At 44.0% G+C, this 20650-nt stretch overlaps 1 protein-coding gene across 1 annotated transcript in view; it reads left to right on the plus strand.

Annotated features, from left to right (window-relative positions):
• The first annotated feature begins 160 nt into the window (after positions 1 to 160).
• LOC130267782 (homeodomain-interacting protein kinase 2-like) overlaps positions 161 to 20650 on the plus strand; it is a 52719-nt gene continuing 32229 nt past the window's right edge. The window contains 1 exon segment of the mRNA XM_056517970.1: positions 161 to 586. The gene's annotated coding sequence lies outside the window, so the exon portion shown is untranslated.

Raw genomic sequence — 20650 nt, forward strand, 5'->3', positions numbered from 1 at the left:
GGGGGGGGGGGGGCACTACGACTGAGCCCCCCCCTCCTTGTCATCCGTGTGATGGGCGTTTGATTGCTTTGCTGAAGTAGGAGAAAGAAAGACCCAGCCCCCTCCCCCTCACTCCTCCTCCCCCCTCCTCCACTCCTCTCCCTCCTCCTCCTCCTCCTGCCTTTTCTCTCTCTCTTTTCTATATTCAACTTTTTGCAGCTTGCAGGCAGGTTGGGTGCAGGGCTCCCTGTATGGGGGACCTCACAGGGGGCTGCACCACTACCCTGGGGGGATCTGTCTTCCTGGATCTCAGGCTCCAGGGCTGGGGGTCACCCTAAAAAGAAGAGAACAACAAGCTCCTGCATAGCCCCCCTCCCCCTATATCCACAGCTAGGCCCTGGATCCATCTGTAGGTTCTAGGGTGCACTGGGAGGGATGCACCAGACATGGGGGTGTTCCAGTCTGACTACTGAGACAGCTGCACCCCAATCCGCCTGGGATCCGGCTATGGCAGGAAGGGGGGGCCCTGAACCCTGCTGAAGACTTCTCCGCCTGTCAATCCCGGGGTCTCTGCCATGAAGCTCCCCGGATCCCCCTGTTTGTGGAGGTAAGCTCGCCCTCCTCCCCCCTCTGTTCTCTCTCCCGGCGGCCGTTAATCTTTGATACTTTGTATCTTGTGTTTGTTTATGTTTTGACTCGTTACAATGTATCTGTCCCTGTCTCTAGATCTGTAGATGTCATCCATACTGCTCCGTACTGCAGGCCTCCTCCTCCCCTACCGCCTCTTCTTCTCCTTCCAGGCTGAGGGGGTTAATCTGAACTGTACATGACTTTTCCCCTGCCCTATGGAGGAAGGATGGGGTGGAGAGTGGCTGCTATTGTGTATATATTATCTCCAAGAAATATTATACAAAGACTTGGCCCCTGGACCCCCATCCCCTCCCTCCCCCATTGCTGGAGATAATTTTTTTTTTTTTTTTAAAGCAAGAAAAATTAACCCTTGAGTGGCCCATAGAAGGAGGAGGGGGGATGGGGTCTGCAGAGCTCAGGTTGCAGAGGCTCCTGCTGTATTTATGGGATTATCCCTGGGCTCTGTACACACTGTAATAACAACCCCCTTTTATAAGGAGAGTGAAGTTCATTAACCCCTCGACTACCATCACCCTGTAGATCATCCCCACCTCCGCTTTATCACAGAGATTGGGTGGGGTGTTATCATATATTTTTTTCTTTTTTTTTTTTTTATTATTGGGGGGGGGGGAGGAGGGTTCTGGTTTAGTGGCTTTTATTTTATTTTTTGTATTTTTGTATTTTTTTGGTGACTGCAGTCAAGTGGGGAAACAAAAGGTTGTTTTATTGTTAAATCTGCACCAAGATTTTTTTATTTTTTTTTATTTTGCTTTTAAGCAAGGGCCCTTCCTCTGTGTCTGAAGGCAGATAGTGAATAGACCAGAGCAGCGCCACCTGCAGGCCACCCAGGACATAGCACCCTGCTGGTTGAAATAGAATATTCAGGGCTATTTTCGGGGGATGGGATGTGATTTTTTTTTTATTTATTTTTTTTTATTTTTTTCTCTAAATAGAAATTTGTCTTTGATGTTGGATGAGGCGGAGAATATTGTGGACAGATAAGCTGACACTTTTCTGGAATATCCCTCCAGTAAAATGCATAGTAACTGATGTATTTATAGAGAAATGTCCCAAAAATAGGATAAAAATCCTGGGTAACTACAAGGCAGTGTTTCTCCCCCAACCAGTGTGCCTACAGCTGTTGCAAAACTACAACTCCCAGCATGCCCAGACAACCTTGGCACTTAGGAGAAGGTAAAAACCCACAGTGAAGGAAACCCTATAGGGAAACCTTGTCTGGGGGATTGTTCTTCTTAGGCTTATAGCAGTGTTTCTCAACCAGGATGCCTCCAGCTGTTGCAAAACTACAACTCCCAGCATGCCCGGACAGCCAACGGCTGTCCGGGCATGCTGGGAGTTGTAGTTTTTGCAACAGCTGGAGGCCGTGCGCTTGGGAAACGCTCTTATAAGTCTTTTCATTCTCTGATTTACAGTTTATTGAGGTTTGTCTGATCCTGGGAGAGCTGGGTGACGGCGTTACATCTCCTCCTGCTTATGATGTGTCACCTGTCCTACCATGAAAGCTAAGTTGTCGTCTTTATTGCTGGTCACCCAGCTTTTCCAGGAGCAGATGGAGTCAGAAAGCGTCAGGATAGAACATTTTGACAGAGAGGACGCCTCAAGGACTTGTAGCTTTCATTTTTAATAGGTTGGCACGGTAATGAGGCGCCATAGATGAGAGAAGGTGTTCGGGGCATCTTGCAGGTGTGTAGTAAATGTGTCAGTGACTATTTCTGTATAACACAGGGCAGGGTACAGTGACCATAAACTGTCAGTAACCCAACCTTGGTGACTGTGTCCCTAAGCACCGCGCCAGTGCCACCATGTCTGGTCATCATCATCATCATATTTATATTGTTATGACTTATCCCAGGGCTGTTGAGCAACAGGAGATCCCTCGTCATTTCTAGATGGGTTTTATCATAGTTTCAACGCACGTTATGCTGCCATATAGAGCCAAGATAACACTGCCATATACAGCCCTCATGATACCATCATATATTGCCAAGATAATACAGCTAGATATAGCCCTTATGATACCACCATATATTGCCAAGATAACACTGCCATATACAGCCCTCATGATACCATCATATATTGCCAAGATAATACAGCACTCATGATACCACCATATATTGCCAAGATACCACTGCCAAATACAGCCCTTATGATACTACCATATATTGCCAAGATACCACTGCCATATACAGTCCTCATGATACCATCATATATTGCCAAGATAACACTGCCATATACAGCCCTTATGATACCACCATATATTGCCAAGATAACACTGCCATATACAGCCCTTATGATACTACCATATATTGCCAAGATAATACTGCCATATACAGCCCTTATGATACTACCATATATTGCCAAGATAATACTGCCATATACAGCCCTTATGATACTACCATATATTGCCGAGATAATACTGCCATATACAGCCCTTATGATACCACCATATATTGCCAAGATAATACTGCCATATACAGCCCTCATGATACCACCATGTATTGCCAAGATAACACTGCTAGATACAGCCCTTATGATACTACCATATATTGCCAATATAACACTGCCATATACAGCCCTTATGACACTACCATATATTGCCAAGATAATACTGCCATATACAGCCCTTATGATACTACCATATATTGCCAATATAATACTGCCATATACAGCCCTTATGATACTACCATATATTGCCAAGATAATGCTCCAATATACTGTTCCCATGATACCACCATATATTGCCAAGATAACACTGCCATATACAGCCCTTATGATACCACCATGTATTGCCAAGATAACACTGCTATATACAGCCCTTATGATACCATCATATATTGCCAAGATAATATAGCAATATACTGTTCCCTTGATACCACCATATATTGCCAAGATACCACTGCCATATACAGCCCTTATGATACCACCATATATTGCCAAGATAACACTGCCATATACAGCCCTTATGATACTACCATATATTGCCAAGATAATACTGCCATATACAGCCCTTATGATACTACCATATATTGCCGAGATAATACTGCCATATACAGCCCTTATGATACCACCATATATTGCCAAGATAATACTGCCATATACAGCCCTTATGATACCACCATATATTGCCAAGATAATACTGCCATATACAGCCCTCATGATACCACCATGTATTGCCAAGATAACACTGCCAAATACAGCCCTTATGATATTACCATATATTGCCAAGATAACACTGCCATATACAGCCCTTATGATACTACCATATATTGCCAAGATAACACTGCTAGATACAGCCCTTATGATACTACCATATATTGCCAATATAACACTGCCATATACAGCCCTTATGACACTACCATATATTGCCAAGATAATACTGCCATATACAGCCCTTATGATACTACCATATATTGCCAAGATAATACTGCCATATACAGCCCTTATGATACTACCATATATTGCCAAGATAATACTGCCATATACAGCCCTTATGATACTACCATATATTGCCAAGATAATGCTCCAATATACTGTTCCCATGATACCACCATATATTGCCAAGATAACACTGCCATATACAGCCCTTATGATACTACCATATATTGCCAAGATAACACTGCTATATACAGCCCTTATGATACCACCATATATTGCCAAGATAACACTGCTATATACAGCCCTTATGATACCATCATATATTGCCAAGATAATATAGCAATATACTGTTCCCTTGATACCACCATATATTGCCAAGATAATATAGCACTCATGATACCACCATATATTGCCAAAATAACACGGCAATAAATGTTGGTATTATAAGGGCTGTATATGGCAGTATTATCTTGGCAATTTATGGTGGTATCAAGGGAACAGTATATTGCTATATTATCTTGGCAATATATGGTGGTATTGTGAGGGCAGTTTATGACAGTATTATGTTTGCAATATATGATGGCATCATGAGGGCTGTATATTGGAGTATTATCTTGGCAATAAATGTTGGTATTGTAAGGGTAGTATATGACAAAGATAATACTCCAATATACTGCCCTCATGATGCCATCATATATTGCAAACATAATACTGTCATAAACTGCCCTCACAATACCACCATATATTGCAAACATAATACTGTCATATACTGCCCTCACAATACCACCATATATTGCCAAGATAATATAGCAATATACTGTTCCCATGATACCACCATATATTGCCAAGTTAATACTGCCACATGATACCATCATATTTTATTAAGATAATACTGCCATATACAGCCTTTATGATATTACCATATATTGCCAAGATAACACTGCTATATACAGCCCTTATGATACTACCATATTTTGCCAAGATAACACTGCCATATACAGGCCTTATGATACTACCATATATTGCCAAGATAATACTCCAATATACTGTTCCCATGATACCACCATATATTGCCAAGTTAATACTGCCACATGATACCATCATATTTTATTAAGATAATACTGCCATATACAGCCTTTATGATATTACCATATATTGCCAAGATAACACTGCTATATACAGCCCTTATGATACTACCATATTTTGCCAAGATAACACTGCCATATACAGGCCTTATGATACTACCATATATTGCCAAGATAATACTCCAATATACTGTTCCCATGATACCACCATGTATTGCAATATAACACTGCTATATACAGCCCTTATGATACTATCATATATTGCCAAGATAATATTCCAATATACTGTTCCCATGATACCACCATATATTGCCAAGATAACACTGCCATATACAGCCCTTATGAAACTACCATATATTGCCAAGATAACACTGCTATATACAGCCCTTATGATACTACCATATATTGCCAAGATAATACTCCAATATACTGTTCCCTTGATACCACCATATATTTCCAAGATAATATAGGACTCATGATACCACCATATTTTGCTAAGATAATGCTCCAATATACTGTTCCCATGATACCACCAAATATTGCCAAGATAATACTGCCATATGATAGCATCATATTTTATTAAGATAATACTGCCATATACAGCCCTCATGATACCATCATATTAAGCTAATATTGTCATGTACAACCCTCATGATACCACTATATATTCCTAAGATAATACTGCCATATACAGTCCTCATGATACCACCATACAGTGCCAAGAGAATACTTCTTTATACTCTTGGCACTTATGCCCACTTTATGCAAGCTTACTGCCATATAAACCCAATACTACCATTTAGTGTTAACATTGCTGTATACAGCTCACATAATACCATCAGATTGTGTCACTGCCGTGTGCAACACACATAATACTGCCCTATTGCCATATAGTGCCGTGATAATATCCCTCATAATAGCACCATATTGCGCCAAGATAATACTGCTATATACAGCCCATATAATACCACTTTTTTGCATTATAGTGCTGTGGTGATATAGCTATATACAACCCTCGTAATACTACCATATAGTGCCAAGATAATACTGCCCACATAATACTACCTTGCTGCCATATATTGTCAAATTACTGACCTATACTGCAGAATACCACATGTAGCACTACGAAAATATTGCTATATACAGCCATCATAATTCCACCATATGGTGCACACATATTACTATCTTACCATAATATAGGTATATAATACTGCCATATGCAATGGACCAAGATATAACTGCTATGTACAGCCCACATAATACCACCTTAATGCCATATGTCGCCATGGTAATATTATACGCAGCTCTTGTAGTAGCACCATATAGTACCAAGATAATATTGATTTATAAAGCCCTTGTGATACCACCATACAGTGAAAAGATAATAGTTCTCCCAATACTGGTATATACAGCTGACAAAAAAACACAAAAAGCACCAAGTAAATATTATATCCAGTCCTTATAATATCAACTAATAGTGTCAATATAATATTGCTATATACCACCCACATAATGCCACCATGTTTTGCCAAGATAAAGCTGTCATATACAGCCACATAATACAACCTTACCTGCATACAGTGTAAAGATAATACTGCTATATACAGCCACATAAGACACCCGGATAGTGGTAAGAATGTATCATATATACTGCTATATAAAGCCCTCATGATGCCACCATATAGTGCCCATATAATACTGCCATATGCAGCTCGTCATACCACCGTATATTTCCTTGTCAATACAAAGTGCACAAATAACATGTGATCTGCTGTAATACCGCCATTGAGTTCCTACATAACTATAGGACTTCTTTCCCAAATAATACCGCCATAGTCTGATAAATATTACTTTGCTCCTGGTTTTTTTGCTGTTGTAGATGTTTGTTGTGCTCTTCAGGAGTTTGCACATTATGAAGTTTATTTGCGCATACACAGAGTGTGACGTGTAATCTGCACGGGGGCGGGGTTATGTTGTGCCCCTTTTTCTGGTGATGTCATCAGAGACTCTCTATAGTGATATATACAGTGTGGTCAGCCACAGACTCTCTATAGTGAGATATATACAGTGTGGTCAGCCATAGACTCTCTATAGTGAGATATATACAGTGTGGTCAGCCATAGACTCTCTATAGTGATATATATACAGTGTGGTCAGCCATAGACTCTCTATAGTGAGATATATACAGTGTGGTCAGCCATAGACTCTCTATAGTGATATATATACAGTGTGGTCAGCCATAGACTCTCTATAGTGATATATATACAGTGTGGTCAGCCATAGACTCTCTATAGTGATATATATACAGTGTGGTCAGCCATAGACTCTCTATAGTGATATATATATATATATATATATATATATATATCTCACTATAGAGAGTCTATGGCTGACCACACTGTATATATATCACTATAGAGAGTCTATGGCTGACCACACTGTATATATATCACTATAGAGAGTCTATGGCTGACCACACTGTATATATATCTCACTATAGAGAGTCTATGGCTGACCACACTGTATATATATCACTATAGAGAGTCTATGGCTGACCACACTGTATATATATATCACTATAGAGAGTCTATGGCTGACCACACTGTATATATATATCACTATAGAGAGTCTATGGCTGACCACACTGTATATATATCACTATAGAGAGTCTATGGCTGACCACACTGTATATATATCACTATAGAGAGTCTATGGCTGACCACACTGTATATATATCACTATAGAGAGTCTATGGCTGACCACACTGTATATATCTCACTATAGAGAGTCTATGGCTGACCACACTGTATATATCTCACTATAGAGAGTCTCTGGCTGACCACACTGTATATATCACACTATAGAGAGTCTATGGCTGACCACACTGTATATATCTCACAATAGAAAGTCTCTGGCTGACCACACTGTATATATCACATTATAGAGAGTCTCTGGCTGACCACACTGTATATATCACACTATAGAGAGTCTCTGGCTGACCACACTTATATATATATATTATACAGTACTAAGTGTGGTCAGCCAGAGACTTTCTATAGTGATATATACAGTGTGGTCAGCCAGAGACTCTCTATAGTGAGATATATACAGTGTGGTCAGCCATAGACTCTCTATAGTGAGATATATACAGTGTGGTCAGCCATAGACTCTCTATAGTGATATATACACAGTGTGGTCAGCCATAGACTCTCTATAGTGATATATATGCAGTGTGGTCAGCAATAGACTCTCTATAGTGATATATGCACAGTGTGGTCAGCCATAGACTCTCTATAGTGAGATATATATCAGAGTGGTCAGCCTAGACTCTCTGTAGTGATATATACAGTGTGGTCAGCCATAGACTCTCTATAGTGAGATATATACAGTGTGGTCAGCCATAGACTCTCTATAGTGATATATACACAGTGTGGTCAGCCTAGACTCTCTATAGTGATATATATATACAGTGTGGTCAGCCATAGACTCTCTATAGTGATATATACAGTGTGGTCAGCCATAGACTCTCTATAGTGATATATATATACAGTGTGGTCAGCCATAGACTCTCTATAGTGATATATATGCAGTGTGGTCAGCAATAGACTCTCTATAGTGATATATGCACAGTGTGGTCAGCCATAGACTCTCTATAGTGAGATATATCTCACTATAGAGAGTCTATGGCTGACCACACTGTGCATATATCACTATAGAGAGTCTATTGCTGACCACACTGCATATATATCACTATAGAGAGTCTATGGCTGACCACACTGTATATATATATCACTATAGAGAGTCTATGGCTGACCACACTGTATATATCTCACTATAGAGAGTCTATGGCTGACCACACTGTATATATCTCACTATAGAGAGTCTCTGGCTGACCACACTGTATATATCACACTATAGAGAGTCTATGGCTGACCACACTGTATATATCTCACAATAGAAAGTCTCTGGCTGACCACACTGTATATATCACATTATAGAGAGTCTCTGGCTGACCACACTGTATATATCACACTATAGAGAGTCTCTGGCTGACCACACTTATATATATATATTATACAGTACTAAGTGTGGTCAGCCAGAGACTTTCTATAGTGATATATACAGTGTGGTCAGCCAGAGACTCTCTATAGTGAGATATATACAGTGTGGTCAGCCATAGATTCTCTATAGTGAGATATATACAGTGTGGTCAGCCATAGACTCTCTATAGTGAGATATATACAGTGTGGTCAGCCATAGACTCTCTATAGTGATATATACACAGTGTGGTCAGCCATAGACTCTCTATAGTGATATATATGCAGTGTGGTCAGCAATAGACTCTCTATAGTGATATATGCACAGTGTGGTCAGCCATAGACTCTCTATAGTGAGATATATATCAGTGTGGTCAGCCTAGACTCTCTGTAGTGATATATACAGTGTGGTCAGCCATAGACTCTCTAGTGATATATACAGTGTGGTCAGCCATAGACTCTCTATAGTGAGATATATACAGTGTGGTCAGCCATAGACTCTCTATAGTGAGATATATACAGTGTGGTCAGCCATAGACTCTCTATAGTGATATATACACAGTGTGGTCAGCCTAGACTCTCTATAGTGATATATATACAGTGTGATCAGCCATAGACTCTCTATAGTGATATATACAGTGTGGTCAGCCATAGACTCTCTATAGTGATATATATATACAGTGTGGTCAGCTATAGACTCTCTATAGTGATATATATGCAGTGTGGTCAGCAATAGACTCTCTATAGTGATATATGCACAGTGTGGTCAGCCATAGACTCTCTATAGTGAGATATATATCAGTGTGGTCAGCCTAGACTCTCTGTAGTGATATATATACAGTGTGGTCAGCCATAGACTCTCTAGTGATATATACAGTGTGGTCAGCCATAGACTCTCTATAGTGAGATATATACAGTGTGGTCAGCCATAGACTCTCTATAGTGAGATATATACAGTGTGGTCAGCCATAGACTCTCTATAGTGATATATACACAGTGTGGTCAGCCTAGACTCTCTATAGTGATATATATACAGTGTGATCAGCCATAGACTCTCTATAGTGATATATACAGTGTGGTCAGCCATAGACTCTCTATAGTGATATATATATACAGTGTGGTCAGCCATAGACTCTCTATAGTGATATATACAGTGTGGTCAGCCATAGACTCTTTATAGTCAGATATTCAGTGTGGTCAGCCATAGACTCTCTATAGTGATATATACAGTGTGGTCAGCCATAGACTCTCTATAGTGAGATATATACAGTGTGGTCAGCCATAGACTCTCTATAGTGAGATATATACAGTGTGGTCAGCCTAGACTCTCTATAGTGATATATACAGTGTGGTCAGCCATAGACTCTCTATAGTGAGATATACACTGTGTATATATCACTATAGAGAGTCTATGGCTGATCACACTGTGTATATCTCACTATAGAGAGTCTATGGCTGACCACACTGTATATATCACTATAGAGAGTCTAGGCTGACCACACTGTATATATCTCACTATAGAGAGTCTATGGCTGACCACACTGTATATATCTCACTATAGAGAGTCTATGGCTGACCACACTGTATATATCACTATAGAGAGTCTATGGCTGACCACACTGAATATCTGACTATAAAGAGTCTATGGCTGACCACACTGTATATATCACTATAGAGAGTCTATGGCTGACCACACTGTATATATATATCACTATAGAGAGTCTATGGCTGACCACACTGTATATATCACTATAGAGAGTCTATGGCTGATCACACTGTATATATATCACTATAGAGAGTCTAGGCTGACCACACTGTGTATATATCACTATAGAGAGTCTATGGCTGACCACACTGTATATATCTCACTATAGAGAGTCTATGGCTGACCACACTGTATATATCTCACTATAGAGAGTCTATGGCTGACCACACTGTATATATCACTAGAGAGTCTATGGCTGACCACACTGTATATATATCACTACAGAGAGTCTAGGCTGACCACACTGATATATATCTCACTATAGAGAGTCTATGGCTGACCACACTGTGCATATATCACTATAGAGAGTCTATTGCTGACCACACTGCATATATATCACTATAGAGAGTCTATAGCTGACCACACTGTATATATATATCACTATAGAGAGTCTATGGCTGACCACACTGTATATATCACTATAGAGAGTCTATGGCTGATCACACTGTATATATATCACTATAGAGAGTCTAGGCTGACCACACTGTGTATATATCACTATAGAGAGTCTATGGCTGACCACACTGTATATATCTCACTATAGAGAGTCTATGGCTGACCACACTGTATATATCTCACTATAGAGAGTCTATGGCTGACCACACTGTATATATCACTAGAGAGTCTATGGCTGACCACACTGTATATATCACTACAGAGAGTCTAGGCTGACCACACTGATATATATCTCACTATAGAGAGTCTATGGCTGACCACACTGTGCATATATCACTATAGAGAGTCTATTGCTGACCACACTGCATATATATCACTATAGAGAGTCTATGGCTGACCACACTGTGTATATATCACTATAGAGAGTCTATGGCTGATCACACTGTGTAGTCAGCCATAGACTCTCTATAGTGATATATACACAGTGTGGTCAGCCACAGACACTCTATAGTGAGATATATACAGTGTGGTAAGCCATAGACTCTCTATAGGGATATATACACAGTGTGGTCAGCTACAAACTCTCTATAGTGAGATATATACAGTGTGGTCAGCCATAGACTCTCTATAGTGATATATATATCAGTGTGGTCAGCCTAGACTCTCTATAGTGATATATACAGTGTGGTCAGCCATAGACTCTCTATAGTGAGATATATAGTGTGGTCAGCCATAGACTCTCTATAGTGATATACAGTGTGGTCAGCCTAGACTCTCTATAGTGATATATATATATATATATATATATATATATATATATATATATATATATATACACAGTGTGGTCAGCCTAGACTCTCTAGAGTGATATATACAGTGTGGTCAGCCTAGACTCTCTATAGTGATATATATATATATATATATATATATATATATATATATATATATATATATATATACAGTGTGGTCAGCCTAGACTCTCTATAGTGATATATACAGTGTGGTCAGCCTAGACTCTCTATAGTGATATATATATACAGTGTGGTCAGCCTAGACTCTCTATAGTGATATATACAGTGTGCAGGTTTATAGCCACTCGCCCCGGGGGAGGGTTCACCTTAGTCTCCTGTGTCCTTGTGACGTTCCCCTCCAATAAGCCGCGGTGATCTGAGATTACCGATTAATCCCTGTTAGGGTGATTTCACCACGGTGCCGGTGACGCTCGGTGTGTACTGGGGCCGGTTACTCACAGATGTGGGCGGGGTCACCTTGAGAAGGAGCAAAACCTGTGACTAATAATAGAGTGCCAGCTCTGTGGGCCTGGGTGTCACCAGGCTTGTCATGTATCCAGATAGGGCTGGGGGTGCAGTGACTGGCAGAAAGAACACCCACATAGACATAGCCCTTGTATACCGTGCCGGCCAGGAACAGCCCCTGTATACGGTGCCGGCCAGGGACAGCCCCTGTATACGGTGCCGGCCAGGGACAGCCCCTGTATACGGTGCCGGCCAGGGACAGCCCCTGTATACGGTGCCGGCCAGGGACAGCCCCTGTATACGGTGCCGGCCAGGGACAGCCCCTGTATACGGTGCCGGCCAGGGACAGCCCCTGTATACGGTGCCGGCCAGGGACAGCCCCTGTATACGGTGCCGGCCAGGGACAGCCCCTGTATACGGTGCCGGCCAGGGACAGCCCCTGTATACGGTGCCGGCCAGGGACAGCCCCTGTATACGGTGCCGGCCAGGGACAGCCCCTGTATACGGTGCCGGCCAGGGACAGCCCCTGTATACGGTGCCGGCCAGGGACAGCCCCTGTATACGGTGCCGGCCAGGGACAGCCCCTGTATACGGTGCCGGCCAGGGACAGCCCCTGTATACGGTGCCGGCCAGGGACAGCCCCTGTATACGGTGCCGGCCAGGGACAGCCCCTGTTTACGGTGCCGGCCAGGGACAGCCCCTGTTTACGGTGCCGGCCAGGAACAGCCCCTGTATACAGTGCCGGCCAGGAACAGCCCCTGTATACAGTGCCGGCCAGGAACAGCCCCTGTATACAGGGCCGGCCAGGAACAGCCCCTGTATACGGTGCCGGCCAGGGACAGCCCCTGTATACGGTGCCGGCCAGGGACAGCCCCTGTATACGGTGCCGGCCAGGGACAGCCCCTGTATACGGTGCCGGCCAGGGACAGCCCCTGTATACAGTGCCGGCCAGGAACAGCCCCTGTATACAGTGCCGGCCAGGAACAGCCCCTGTATACAGGGCCGGCCAGGAACAGCCCCTGTATACAGGGCCGGCCAGGAACAGCCCTTGTATACAGGAAGAGATCACACCCCAATAGATGCAGTGCCAGACAGAGATGGCACCCCCAATATATGACATATAGGGAGAGGCCCCATAAACAGTGCCAGGTAGGTAGAGCCCTCAGTATGCAATGCAGGTCATGGAGAGCCTCAGTATGCAGTGCCGGGCATGGAGAGACCCCAGTATACAGTGCCGGCCAGGAACAGCCCCTGTATACAGTGCCGGCCCCTGTATACAGGGCCGGCCAGGAACAGCTCCTGTATACAGGGCCGGCCAGGAACAGCCCCTGTATACAGGGCCGGCCAGGAACAGCCCCTGTATACAGGGCCGGCCAGGAACAGACCTTGCATACAGGGCCGGCCAGGAACAGACCTTGCATACAGGGCCGGCCAGGAACAGCCCCTGTATACAGTACTAAGCAAAGATAGCACCCCTATAGATGCAGTGCCGGCCAGGAACAGCCCCTGTATACAGTACTAAGCAAAGATAGCACCCCTATAGATGCAGTGCCGGCCAGGAACCGTACAGTGATAGACAGAGATGACGCCTCCATAGATACAGTTCCAGCCAGGGACCCTGACAGAGATGGTACCACTATAGGTAAGGTGCCAACCAGTAACAGCCTCTTTATACAGTACTAAGCAGAGATGGCATACCTATAGATGCAGTGCCGGCCAGGGACATCCCCAATATATAGTACCAGCCAGAAACTGTATACAGTGTTAGGCAGAGATGCACCCCCATACAGTGCCGGACAGGAACTACCCTTAGGTACAGTGCTAGACAGGGATGGCCCCCCATGTACAGTGTCAGAAGGTATCATTCCCATAGATGTAGGGCCAGCTAGAGAAAACACCCTATATACAGTGTAAGGGAAAGAAAGCACCCCCAATATATGACATCTTGGGAGAGGCCCCGTAAACAGTGCCAGGCAGGGAGAGCCCCCAGTATGCAGTGCCAGGCAGGGAGAGCCCCCAGTATGCAGTGCCGGGCAGGGAGAGCCCCCAGTGTGCAGTGCCGGGCAGGGAGAGCCCCCAGTGTGCAGTGCCGGGCAGGGAGAGCCCCCAGTGTGCAGTGCCGGGCAGGGGGAGCCCCCAGTGTGCAGTCGCGGGCAGGGGGAGCCCCCAGTGTGCAGTGCCGGGCTAGATGGAGACCGACCATATTCTCTAGATGGAGACCGACCATATCGAGAACTGTCCTGAGGCCTGAATCCTGAGGCTGCACCACTGAGAGATCCTGCTTCCTGTCCATTGTTGTCATGGAGACCTGGTGTGGATCCCATCACCCACATTAATGTCCGCTCATACACACGTACAGCCAGGATGTAGATACTGATGTATGTGGTGACAACACTGACTGGACTGAGGGGGGCGCCGTACATCTCAGATTAACCCATTAGAAGCTTATTCCATACATGACACCGGTGGAGCTCGGATCAGAGATATCGCTCATCCCACCATTTAACCCCATTAATGCTGCAGTCGTGATAATGGGTGGCCTCCTCCTCAATCATCTCAAAATACACCAGGAAAGGGTTAAAGTCAATGGCAAACAAGAAAGAGTGCGATAGATCACATATCCTGAGCGCCCGCACGTAATATGGGCGTCTTTCGTGTTCGGTGGAAGTTCTGTATATAATAGGATTTTTGTATATGTCACCAATACGAGGGGGGTGGGGAGACCCCAATGAGGATCCAGATGCGTTGCCTTAGTTATACCTGCACTGAAGGGGTTAATGCTATCAAACACCTGTCCTGGGGGGAGGGGGGGATAACCGTATCTCCGGGGGAGGGTAATATTGATTGATACTGATTGTTTGTGCCGATAACCGGTAATAATAAAGTCATTAATGACCGATCAATACCTGACACAACTGCTGGGAAATGTATCAGACGCTGCGGAAAACAGCGCCAAATTACCATCCGCATCACTATCTACTTCCTGTCACCTAATGTGTATATATACACTGCACAGTACCACTTCTCCTGTCCTGTATACTGGGTGTAATCCTCAGTGTCTGCTCTCATTGTGTGTGTGTGTGTGTGTGTATATATATATATATATAGCACAGTATTCTCTATGACCAACCAATCAGATCTGCGGTTATATTTGTGGAGCTGTGATTGGCTGCTCTCCAGTGTCCATCTGTTGTATTGGATCCAATGTGATTCCAGCTTAGATAATGAAAGCAGTGATGTGATTGGCTCCTCGGGCTGTGATGTCACAGTGGGGCAGTATATGTCTGGACATCTCTTTATCTCCGGCACATTCCGTCCTCTCTGGGTTTCTCGGTTTCTTCGTTCTCTATGATTTGGCAAATCGCCATTTTGTATTTGTTCAGCCAAATATGTTGGGAATTCAAGTTATCTAATAAACAGGATATGGAGGCAAATCGGGGAGATGGCAGCTGTGCGACAGCGTTCAGACATTATGTGACATGATCTCGCCTTCTGCTTCGTCTACCACATGATCAGCAAACTCCACTCTGAAATACTCTGTACTGCTGTGGACCCTGCTCCTCTACTATATAACTCTCATCATGTGACCTCCACATGATTTGTACACTCCTCTCCTGAAATACTCTGTACTGCTGTGGACCCTGCTCCTCCACTATATAACTCTCACCCTATACCCCCCACATGATCAGCACACTCCTCTCCTGAAATACTCTGTACTGCTGTGGACCCTGCTCCTCCACTATATAACTCTCATCCTGTGACCTCCACATGATTTGTACACTCCTCTCCTGAAATACTCTGTACTGCTGTGGACCCTGCTCCTCCACTATATAACTCTCACCCTGTGACCTCCACATGATCAGCACACTCCTCTCCTGAAATACTCTGCACTGCTGTGGACCCTGCTCCTCCACTATATAACTCTCACCCTGTGACCCCCACATGATCAGTACACTCCTCTCCTGAAATACTCTGTACTGCTGTAGGCCCTGCTCCTCCACTATATAACTCTCACCCCTCCACGTGATCAGCACACTCATCTCCTAAAATACTCTGTACTGCTGTGGAGCCTGCTCCTCCACTATATAACCCTCATCCTGTGACCTCCACATGATCAGCACACTCCTCTCCTGAAATACTCTGTACTGCTGTGAACCCTGCTCCTCCACTATATAACTCTCACCCTGTGACCCCCCCACATGATCAGCACACCCCTCTCCTGAAATACTCTGTACTGCTGTGGACCCTGCTCCTCCACTATATAACTCTCACCCTGTGACCCCCACATGATCAGTACACTCCTCTCCTGTAATACTCTGTACTGCTGTGGACCCTGCTCCTCCACTATATAACTCTCACCCTGTGACCCCCACATGATCAGTACACTCCTCTCCTGTAATACTCTGTACTGCTGTGGACCCTGCTCATCCACTATATAACTCTCACCCTGTGACCCCCACATGATCAGTACACTCCTCTCCTGTAATACTCTGTACTGCTGTGGACCCTGCTCATCCACTATATAACTCTCACCCTATACCCCCCACATGATCAGCACACTCCTCTCCTGAAATACTCTGTACTGCTGTGGACCCTGCTCCTCCACTATATAACTCTCACCCTGTGACCCCCACATGATCAGTACACTCCTCTCCTGAAATACTCTGCACTGCTGTGGACCCTGCTCCTCCACTATATAACTCTCACCCTGTGACCCCCACATGATCAGTACACTCCTCTCCTGAAATACTCTGTACTGCTGTAGGCCCTGCTCCTCCACTATATAACTCTCACCCCTCCACGTGATCAGCACACTCATCTCCTAAAATACTCTGTACTGCTGTGGAGCCTGCTCCTCCACTATATAACCCTCATCCTGTGACCTCCACATGATCAGCACACTCCTCTCCTGAAATACTCTGTACTGCTGTGGAGCCTGCTCCTCCACTATATAACTCTCATCCTGTGACCTCCACATGATCAGCACACTCCTCTACTGAAATATTCTGTACTGCTGTGAACCCTGCTCCTCCACTATATAACTCTCACCCTGTGACCCCCCCACATGATCAGCACACCCCTCTCCTGAAATACTCTGTACTGCTGTGGACCCTGCTCCTCCACTATATAACTCTCACCCTGTGACCCCCACATGATCAGTACACTCCTCTCCTGTAATACTCTGTACTGCTGTGGACCCTGCTCCTCCACTATATAACTCTCGCCCTGTGACCCCCACATGATCAGTACACTCCTCTCCTGAATTACTCTGTACTGCTGTGGACCCTGCTCATCCACTATATAACTCTCATCATCACACTCCTCCTAATGGAATTTTCAGTCAAAAATAACTTAATAATGCTGTAGAAGACCTAGTCTGGCCCAAATCCCCCAGACTCCTTTTCTGCTTCAGTACATTTTCAGGTTGGTTTAAAAAAATAAAATAAAATCTGTATTGGAAATATTTCTCTCTCTCTACTGGAATGTGGGACTTGATATTCTGGATTATCGTGCGGCTACAGAGAAGGTTGACTTTATAAACTCATATAACAGGCTGGTTTCTATGGATACACGTCCTAGTAACCAGTCCGTCACATATAGTTCAGATATTTTCCGCCATAGTATTGGCATCTTGGTGGTCGTCATTACATCCGTCACCATCCACCATATTAATCAGATTTTTCTGAAATCCGCTTGGCAGGTTACAAGGGGTGAAAGGACTGAAAACCTCATATAACAGACTGTTGCTATGGATATATTTCTTAGTAACCAGACTGTCAGATATAACTCATATGTTTGTATCTGTATCGACACCAGAGAAGGGAAAGGTTTCCGGTGACGGTCACTATGTCTGTCATTATATCAGGCTGATGGAGTAATCAGATTTTGTCACTAGGGACAATCTACCTAACCAAGGAATATAACAGTCTTGTTGCTAAGGATAGATTTCTTAGTAACCAGATGATACAGAGACAAACCCTTGAACCGTATCTGACAATCGCCATCGTGGCCGCACTCACTGCGTCCATCACCATCTCAGGACGATGTAGTAGTCAGATTTTTCCTAAATCGGATTGGCTGGTCACGAGATGAACTGGCTTCAGACTGGTTGCTAGGGATAGATTTCTTAGTAACCAGACTCTGATGTGGCTTAGCTGTTTGTCTCTGTACCGACAACAGAGAACGGTGGCAGTCGGGATGTCTGTCAGGCCGCCCTTTTGATATGGTTGGCTGGTTGCTATGGAAGGTCTGCCTGACAACCTCATATAATACACTGGTTGCTATGCAAAAGAAAAGAATGTCCAGCGCCAACTTGTGAAAAGGAACTTCTTTATTAGGTTGCCATAGGAAACGACAGGAACTCAATTAACGTGACACTTTTCGGCCCACAGGGCCGAAACGCGTCACGTTACTTGAGTTCCTGTCGTTTCCTATGGCAACCTAATAAAGATGTTCCTTTTCACGAGTTGGCGCTTAACATACTTTACTTTTGCATATTATGTGGACGAGTCCTAGTCCAGTCCGAGCGCAAATCCAAGGGTGAGCTGAATACATCTGTTTCTAATTACTACTACTGGTTTCTATGGGTATATTTCTTCGTAACCAAACAGTTAAGTATAGTTTAGATGTTTTTCGCTGTAGTGGTGGCCTCTCGGTGGTTGTCATTACACCCCTCACCATTTTATTACGCCCTATTAATCAGATTTTTCATATAAAAGACTGGTTGCTATGGATATATTTCTTAGGAACTAGACTCTGATATGGCTTCACTATGTCTGTCAGGCCGCCCTATTGGTATGGTTGGCTGGTTGCTAGGGAAGGCCTGCCTGACAACCTCCTATAATACACTGGTTGCTATGAATATATTTCTTAGTAACCAGACTCTGATATGGCTTAACTATGTCTGTCAGGCTGCCCTATTGGTATGGTTGGCTGGTTGCTAGGGAAGGCCTGCCTGACAACCTCCTATAATACACCGGTTGCTATGGGTATATTTCTTAGTAACCAAACAGTCAAGTATAGTTTAGATGTTTGTCGCTGTAGTGGTGGCCTCTCGGTGGTTGTCATTTCACCAGTCACCATTTTATTACGCCCTATTAATCAGATTTTTCATATAACAGACTGGTTGCTATGGATATATCTCCTAGTAACCAGACTCCCATATATCACTGCTTCTCTGTGTAGATGCCAGATAAGTGAATTTTGGCCGGGGTCAGTCTTCGTCACCATCGTTATGAGATTTTTCTGGCTGGTCACATTGGATGATCTACCTCATATATGAGACTGTTGCTAGGGATATGTTTCTTAGTTACCAGACTGTCAAATCTTTGTCTTTGTTCTGACACAATAGAAGGGATCTCCGGTCACTACCTCCATCACCGTCTGCCGTAGTAATCAGATTTTTCTGCAGTCTGGTTGGCTACAATCTACCTACCTCCTGATAGAACAGTCTCGTTGTTAGGGATATGTTTCATAGTAACCAGACTGTCAGATACGGCTCAGATATTTGTCTGTCCTGACACCGGCGTCTCAAGCTGCCGTATTAATCAGATTTTTCTGAGCTGTAGAACAATTATGGAGGATTTTTAGCGGATTGAACCTGTGGTAAATCTATTTCTTCAGCGCAGCGTCGGCCATGATGTGGTGTGAACAGAGCCGCCGATGCTCACCGCCCCCCCCCCCCCCCCCCCCCCGATCCTCTATTATTAGACTCCGGACTCCGGCAGATAAAACTCATTATCCTGTTTGTTTCATTAAACCAATTAGACTGTGAAATTTTTCTAGAAGATTTTTTTTTTCTTTTTCCTCCCGGTGTCTGGACAAGATGGTAAAATCCAGACGGCAGCCGCGCCTGGTGCATTCTGGGAGGTTAATGGACTCTCATCACCAGTGACCTAAATCTTAACAAAAAGGAGCCGGTGAACCTGCATTCAGTGGTTACATGCCTGAGCGCCCCCTGTAGAGACAACCAGCGCCGGCAAGGAGGTGGCTGCTATATACATCTATATACACCCATCTATATACTGTGAGAACTGGTCATCTACATAGAGAGATGACCCCCCCCCCCCCCCCTAATCTGTATAGACGACCCCCCCCCCTAATTAT

This window comes from Hyla sarda, chromosome 4 (genome assembly GCF_029499605.1).
Source record: "Hyla sarda isolate aHylSar1 chromosome 4, aHylSar1.hap1, whole genome shotgun sequence".
Classification (NCBI taxonomy): Eukaryota; Metazoa; Chordata; class Amphibia; order Anura; family Hylidae; genus Hyla; species Hyla sarda.